At 33.3% G+C, this 8,310-nt stretch overlaps 1 long non-coding RNA gene across 1 annotated transcript; it reads right to left on the reverse strand.

Annotated features, from left to right (window-relative positions):
- Window positions 1-3,533: 3,533 nt before the first annotated feature.
- On the reverse strand, window positions 3,534-5,420 carry LOC138709253 (uncharacterized). Its single transcript, XR_011334889.1, has 3 exons — window positions 5,067-5,420; window positions 4,849-4,943; window positions 3,534-3,989 (listed from the first exon to the last, which is right to left on the reverse strand). It is a non-coding gene; the product is annotated as an uncharacterized lncRNA (long non-coding RNA).
- Between the last annotated feature and the right edge of the window lie 2,890 nt (window positions 5,421-8,310).

Genomic DNA, 8,310 nt, shown 5'->3' on the forward strand with positions numbered 1-8,310 from the left:
TAAATGATCATGGACAGAATCTAATGAAAAGTAAGGGAGAATGTTACACCATGTAATGTAACTGTGTACACCAATCACACTATTACTTTCTTATATTATATGTTTTTTTTTTTTATTGTTTAAGTTTGAAAGATTATCATTTTGTTGGAAATTATTTCATTCTAACATCTAAGAAAATATAAGATACTCTAAGTTATGTGAACTGACTGCACAAATCACTGGTGTGCGCTTACTTTGTATTTCATGTCAATTTTATTTCTTATGAATCACTTATACATTCGTTTCTTGGGTTGCTATACCTGCAATATACACCTTAATTTTTAATATTCTAATTATTATTATTATTATTATTATTATTATTATTATTATTATTATTATTATTATTATTGCAGCAGTCCAGTACCTGTTTGTATCACTGAGCGAGTATCCCCAGCTTAGTTTGTGCAGTTCATTTTTGAAATGTTAAAAAAATGGACTCCAGAGAATTACAATTTACAAAGAGAGTTCTCTTCAGCCTTAGCCATCTGCACAAGTTGGGAGATGCAAGATATGTCCGGGAAATAGGGATGGGAAGTGTAGTACAGAATGCCATGTGAGTGCAATGACCATTCAGACACTACACAGTAAAGGTGTGCATAAATTGTAAAGAAATTATTTAGAAAGAAAAAAAGAGAACTGTTAATGATAATTTCTTTATAATATAAATGTTTTCTCGATAAAAGAGAAATAGTACCAATTTTTCATAGGGCATTTTGTAAACCTGTACTCATTTGCAAGCATATTTTGGGGTATACATGTAACCAGATTGGTGTAGGCCTTCATTTAGAGGTTGGTATACAGAAGGTTAATATACATACTGTACCGTGTGACAAATTACTCTCTATGCTTCCTTATTTATAGAAGTCACTGAAAACCATTATAGTCCATATATTAACATCTTCGTCAATTCGAAGTAAAACAAAAAGTTGAAGTATGTATAACGTGGAATGTTGCTAATAAACTTATATTTGAATCAGTAATTTCTGAAAGGGCTTTATTTCAAAATCTCATCTGCATAAAAATCGCCTTACTGCAGGATTAGGGCCCTCTGAGAAGTGCTGTGAATATTGTGAAGCCTGCATAGAGCTGAATAAAATACATGGAATAATGCCCATCATCAAGAAGGCATATTCAAGTGAGAATATGATAGCGTTCTAAATTGATTTTAGCAAAAAGATTGGATAAAGTCCTTTTAGAAATGACTGATTTAATTATAGAGTTACTGTCTAATAAAAAAAACTCTCACATAAATTACTCCAAGTATAAATAGTGCATCCAGTGCTAATGCCCACACGTCACTGAAACAGATGGCAGAATGCGATTATTTTTTAATAGGATTTTATGATAATATACCTTTCCATTACGTACAATAAGTTCAATATAAAAATATTAGGTACTGGCACCATAGATAGCACATTCTTATGTCTTGGAGAACTTTCAGAAATAAACATCAAAGAAAGGTTAATATTTGAGGAGAAAAATTCGCTCCAGCACCGGGGATCGAACCCGGGTCGTTGATTCTACATACCAAGCATTCTGACTACTGAGCTACGCCGAATTCAATCCACAGCACCAGATGGAACCCTCCTCCTTCAATGTTTCTCTTTTTGGCCTGACTCCATGTTAGGTATATATGTTGAGGTATATGTCCAATGTCAACTGTCATTATACTAGGAGCGCACTCAGCTGAGTGACTTGTTTGGCCGGGAATCCGCAGTTAAGTGCACAGTAATCTGTACAGACATATGCACTGCAGCTATGAGAATATTATAGACATATTAATTGTCAATATTACAGATATTATTCTGTAGGACAAATTAATAAGTCTATAATATCAAAGAAAGGGGTAGTGGTAGTATAATCGGAACTCAGGGGTTCTGTAAATTAAATTAAAACTCGTATGTAGGTTTAAACTTCGCTTCATACAATAATTTTATTCATATTTTGCGTATTCACTTATTTCTAAGTTACAAACTATTGTACATTCTAAGGACAAAGGGGGAAAAGCCAAACAAAGCATATGAACATAATACAAGAGTAAGCAAACGCCATTACAAGAAAAAAGAAAAACAAAATCGTTTAGCATAGAGTGAGAGTATTAAGAAAATAAATATAGACCTTTATTTTTCTCCTCATTCCTAAGTTCTATATTCATTTCAGGTTGTAGGCTAAGTGATGCAAATTAGTAACTTCTGAATGAGTTTCATGCAATAATACAGACGAGTCACCAGTAAAATGATCACAAGAAATGAGTGAAGCATTGCAGATTTAGCCCTGCATTGGAAAGAATCCTGCGACCAGATATTTACTCTAACATACAAGGTACATATTCAGTTTACCTGAAGGGGTTAGGTACAGCTTACAGCAGTAAAATTTTGCAAATATTCAACATTTTTTCCACCATTACTGTATCTTGTACAATTATGAAAATTAGTACGTGTAAAACACTGTCCTTCTACTATATGAAAAAAATATTTTTACGATTGGAAAAAATATTTATATATATATATTTTTTCTAAATTCAAAATGTTGACAGTTCACTGTGCAGTGATGAAGCATTTCCCTCATAACTAAAAAACTATCCAACATTTTGTGATGAAATTTGTTGTGTATTTATGCATGTCATACCTACAATATGATGCAAAATCACATCTCTACCTTTGATAGACTGTCTGATAAAAAATAAATTCATTTAAAGAAGTGGTCAAATATAAGTATTTTCTTCTAACACAAAATAAAACAAAATATTATTTATTAAGGAATGTAGTTGAAAGAGCATATTGTAAACATGAGTTTCAGCAATGTATAAAAAAAGAGAACATTACACTAAAGTACTACATTTCCAGTTTTTGTCCATTGTGCAACTCAAACCAAGAAACAGATTCGGAACACCTCAAATCTGTGCCTCAATGGCTGACCATGACAATATCTTTGAAAAATATTGGAGTGCAAGAGGTCAAATGACTTTATTGTCAAATGTCTGGCATTAGAAAACAACAACATTTCCAACTTTTCATTAGACCCTCCCCCTATTCTTTTCTTTCTAATTGTGTTTTCTTAACATTTCCATTTCTAATAATAATTTTGCTTTTTCAATTCATGGATCAATTCATTAGAGACTTCCAAGCCTAAATTAAAGACTCTGAATTAAATTTCTCTACTAATAATACCTTAATTGCATAGTTATAGACATAAGTGTAACTAAATTGCTTTAGGTAGGTACTTAAACCTCCATCAGGGAATATGTTCCAACTGAGGAACTACAGGTTTGATGAATGATGAATCCAGCAAAAACAAAAAAAAAAAATAAAATAAAATAAATAAGTAACCTGTCTTATAAATCAGCAAAACTCTTAACCGACATTAAAATAAGAAAAAGGAACACACACATATGTATAGAATTCACTAAACAACAATGTGAAAATAAAAAGTTGAGAACACTACTAGAGCCCAATATATAGTAATACTAAGTCCTCAATCTGAGCTTAGAAACTGGCCACAACTGTCCAGCAGCATATCTCCATCAAATAAACTTGTTACACTCATAACACTGTGTAGCATGCAACAAGACAAATATAATAATGAACGAGGAATACTTACTACTCTACACCAAACTCCAGAAAACGATTGGGACAGAAGAATTTCAAGTTCCTATATACTGCTGGGAAGCTCGCAAGGAAATTAAGTAGACAAGAACTCAAGAAAATTTCACTACTAGTGCTACTATTACCATCACCACCACCATTACCACTACTACTAAGTTACATTTCTAGTTCTTTCATTTGTCCCAGATAATTTTTAACTTTGCCTTTAATAATATTTTATTTCTAATAACAATTTTGTTTTGTGCAATTCATAGAACTTCTCATCACGTTTTAATTTTTGGGCTTCATGCTTAGGAGGAACACTTCTTCTTCATACTCTGTCATTCTCGATCTTGCAGCAGAGTCCTATGGAAAGACGAAAAAAATGTTAATCATTTGCATACTACTGTACACAAAAGACACTACTTCTTATCAAAACTGTGAATTTTTTTAATTGTCTAAATTTGAAAATTTATCACATTGTTTGAAATTATCCATTTGATCCAAACATGCACTCCTGTCATTATTCTTAGGGCTTTCTATTGTAACATAATAAGAGGTAATCTATGTTTACATCACCACAACTACAGATTACATAGGCGTATGAGGTTTTGTCTTTTCAGTGCTGTAATAAATATGAGTTTGATATATATTTTATAAATCACTTACTAGCGTTCTACAAACACACAAGATAATGAAATTTTATAGCTGACCATCAATTTGGATTCTACAAATTTCTTATGCTTATGTAGGTAATTCTAACCTCAAATAATGCTATTTCTTTTGACGTAGTAGAGAAAAGGATATCTCAGAAATCTCTAGGCGTTCCTATTGCCCTTTAAAATAAGGTCTCAGTTTCGATAATTCTTGTACACAAGATATTAGGCCTACGTTAAGGTATGATTGATAATTGTGTGGGTTGACATCAGATGTTTGTGGCCCAATCCCCTATGGGTATTTACAAAACCATATTATCCAAACTGCATTTATGGTAATTGAGTATAGGCGTAGCTTGCATTTTCACGATTGTTGTGAATTACATTTTACTAGTATTATCAGTTATATTCCTACAAGATATATTATTTACGTTATATTAATTAGGCTACCAAGTACCTATTCAGAGTAGCCTTAGGTGACATAATCATACCAGAGCCACATTAAACATTTACCATGAAGTAATAAGCCTATCTCACAAAAACATGTCCTATGAACCAAAAACACATACCTCATATGTTAACATTCCATATCGTTTCGTAGGCCTACGTCATCAATTTCGGGAGCAGGGCATCCTCCACCAGTTGTTTTTAGTTATTTCTTCAACTAAAGTAAATAAATATATACTGAATTAGAATAATTCACTCTTTGAAGTCCAATATTTCATAATAGTTACGTCTAGGCCTAATCTAAAAATATTACGTATAATATTATAACATTTCTACTTACATTTTCGACATTTCTTCTTGTATAGTCGAATTCCCGCACGCTGACATGTATATTTCTTGCTTTTTTTTTTACCACAGAAGAAAAAACAAATAGTTTATTGTAGTTTAATATCGCCAATAACCTCACAAATAAACATAAACTATCCGGAATCGCTTGCGTATGAGCATGACAATTGCCAGTCTGCACATGCGCAGTAGCATTTTCAGCATCGTGTAACAGTTTCCAAAGCTAATACGCCGACTAACGTAGCCACTGATTAATCGGCGTCTCTGAATCCTGTAAAAGTAACCTGGCTATAACCGGGGCTAGTTTAGAACGCTCATAGCATGGGTTAGCGCGATGTCTATGAATAGGGCCCTAAATGTCTACCATTAAAGTATTAACCTGAGTTGTAACCTTCAATCAGGTGTCCCTACGCCGAAGCCTGTTACACGTACCGCAGCCAAGCAGCAATAGGCCTACAACAACGGTAATGCACATTACGGACCCACCTGTGCTGTTGCAGTCGGGTGACTGCACACGGGTCATGACGTCATTTATACTCCGTGTATTCAAAACCTCATACTGGTTACTCTGTGTCCCTAGGACGAAGCCTGGTTATAACTAGACTTAGAAAGAGACACATTTACGCTGAAGTTAAATACATACAGTAGAACCTCTATTATCCGTGGTAATGAAGGGAGTGGGCTGAACGGTTAATCGACAAAATCGGATAATCCGTACCATAGAAAATTTTCATAAATTAAGTGTTGCATAATGCAGTTTCGTAATTTTCTCCGTGGTCATGTGTTTTAACACATTAGGTAGTGGATCAGAACTTTTAAGTATAATAGCTCTGTTGGGAAGAGTGGGTGAAGAAAGAATAATGCTGAAACTGATCAGGAAGAGAAAAAGGAATTGACTGGATCACTGGCTGAGAAGAAACTGCCTACTGAAGGATTGATTGGAAGGAATGGTGAACGGGAGAAGATTTCGAGGCAGAAGAAGATATCAAATAATAGGGCATTAAATAAGTTGATCATATACGGAGGCTAAGAGGAAGGCAGAAAATAGGAAAGACTGGAGAATGCTGGGTTTGCACTGACAGAAAATTATGAATGAATGAATGAATGAATGAATGAATGAATGAATGAATGAATGAATGAATGTCAATCACGGGTTTCCAAGGATCAAGGAAACATCTTATGATGGATTTCTGTGGAAAGATAGAAAAATTATAGGTCTCATATTATAGATTTAAGTAATTTATACACTCTATCCTTGTTTTTTTTATTAAATCTAGTACAGTTGTAACTCCAATCTCGTATTCCGATGTGAGATGAACAACAGTTCCTCTTTTCCAAAAGCACTCAATTATATGCACTTTTTTTCGATACTTAGCACAACATGCATTCTTTTGGCACTTCTGGAAGACATTTTGCAGAGAAATTAAACAGGTCACTCGAACAGTAGACCATAATGTGTAAGGGCCAAGGCTTGTAATATCACTCTTTATAAAAAATTCGTACGTGTTATGCAGTATGCAATATTTTTTCTGCAACAAAAATAGGAGAGAATGACAGACGGATAATCCAACAATCGGTTAATAGGGTGACGGATAATCGGGGTTCTACTGTACAGTGTTTACAAAGCAGCTGGCAAGGTAGTCTCTCCCCTCATATACACATCATGTCAGTTATATGGAGCAATCCAGGCCGAGCAAGGAAAAGACTAAATGGTCGCCTGAAGGACAAACGTAAATATTACGTTGGTCAGAATACATTGTCTCTAGGGTCTATAAACAGTTATACAGGGAAATACTATTTACTAAGGTACTCTATAATAATAATAATAATAATAATAATAATAATAATAATAATAATAATAATAATAATAATAATAAAATAATAATAATAATAATAATAATAATAATAATTTTTATTATTAGAATAATATAAGAACACATACCAATTGTAATGCAGGCCTACATAAATTAAAAAATAAGGAAAAGGAGCGACAAAAGAACTAATTATAAAATATAAGTCACAGAAATAGACTTATCTGAAACTAATTGTAATCAGAATACTATGAAAGGAACAATATTTAAATATATAGAGTGGGCCATGGTGAAGATAGCTCCAGGTTCTAAGTGTTCTCCGAGTTAATCTTTATTATTATCACAATTCTAAGTTAAGTGTAAGTCATCAAAGCAGTGTTGAAATAATCTTCAGTTTTTCTTCTCTTTAAGTGACATATAGATTTGGTGAGTCTTGAAAGTTAAATTTTATATAGCTGAATAATAAATAGCCCAGCCTACAATTTGTAGGATAAAATTACGAGATGGCTGCTATTAGCAGCCAACAATGTCAACCAAAGAAATTCAGCGGTAAAGATGTTTCTATTCAACTAAATGACAATTCAATACATCAGAACAAGAGTTTAAGTAACAAAGATTCCGCAACAAATAATTTTCATCCTTATTCAAAGATTATGAATCCAAAAGACACTCCTTCGAATCAAGTAACTTATTCTAAGGTACTTCAATCAACCCCTAGTAGAGACCAAGCTATTATTATTGAATCTAGTGATAATATAACAATTAAAGATTATGTTTTAGCTGTCGGCAAACTTACTGATCCTTCCAATATTCGATTCATATCCAGAATATCGAATGGCCGAATCTGTATATATTTAGCAAGTAAGAAAAATGTGGAAGAACTTACAACAAAATATCAACGAATCATGATCAATAATGAATCATTACAACTTAGACCTTTTCTCACTAAATATAAGAGAGTAATCCTATCCAACGTGTGTCCTGTAATTCCACATAGTTTAATTGAAGAAAGTTTACTACAATTTGATGTCAAACCAACGTCTCCAATTGAATATATTAAAGCTGGTATATCAACCCCAGGATTCTCTCATATACTCAGTTTTCGACGTCAAATGTATGTCCAACCTGATGATTTTGAAAAACTTCCAGAAAGTATGCTAATCTCGTATGATGGGATTAACTATTGGATATACATTTCTGCTGATACTCCAACCTGTTTGTTATGTAAACAAGAAGGTCACCTGGCGAGACAATGCAAAACCAACCACACCGAATCCCTAACTGATTCTGTTATACCAAGTACCGATCAAGTAACCTTAACCCCTGACATGATTTCCTCTGGACTAGACGATATGCTTGAAACCGACTCTGTAGTAATCAAAGATCCCATAGCTACTTCAAACAATACTAACTCTCTTTCTTCTGCAG

The sequence above is a fragment of the Periplaneta americana genome, chromosome 1 (assembly GCF_040183065.1).
Source record: "Periplaneta americana isolate PAMFEO1 chromosome 1, P.americana_PAMFEO1_priV1, whole genome shotgun sequence".
NCBI classification, from domain to species: domain Eukaryota; kingdom Metazoa; phylum Arthropoda; class Insecta; order Blattodea; family Blattidae; genus Periplaneta; species Periplaneta americana.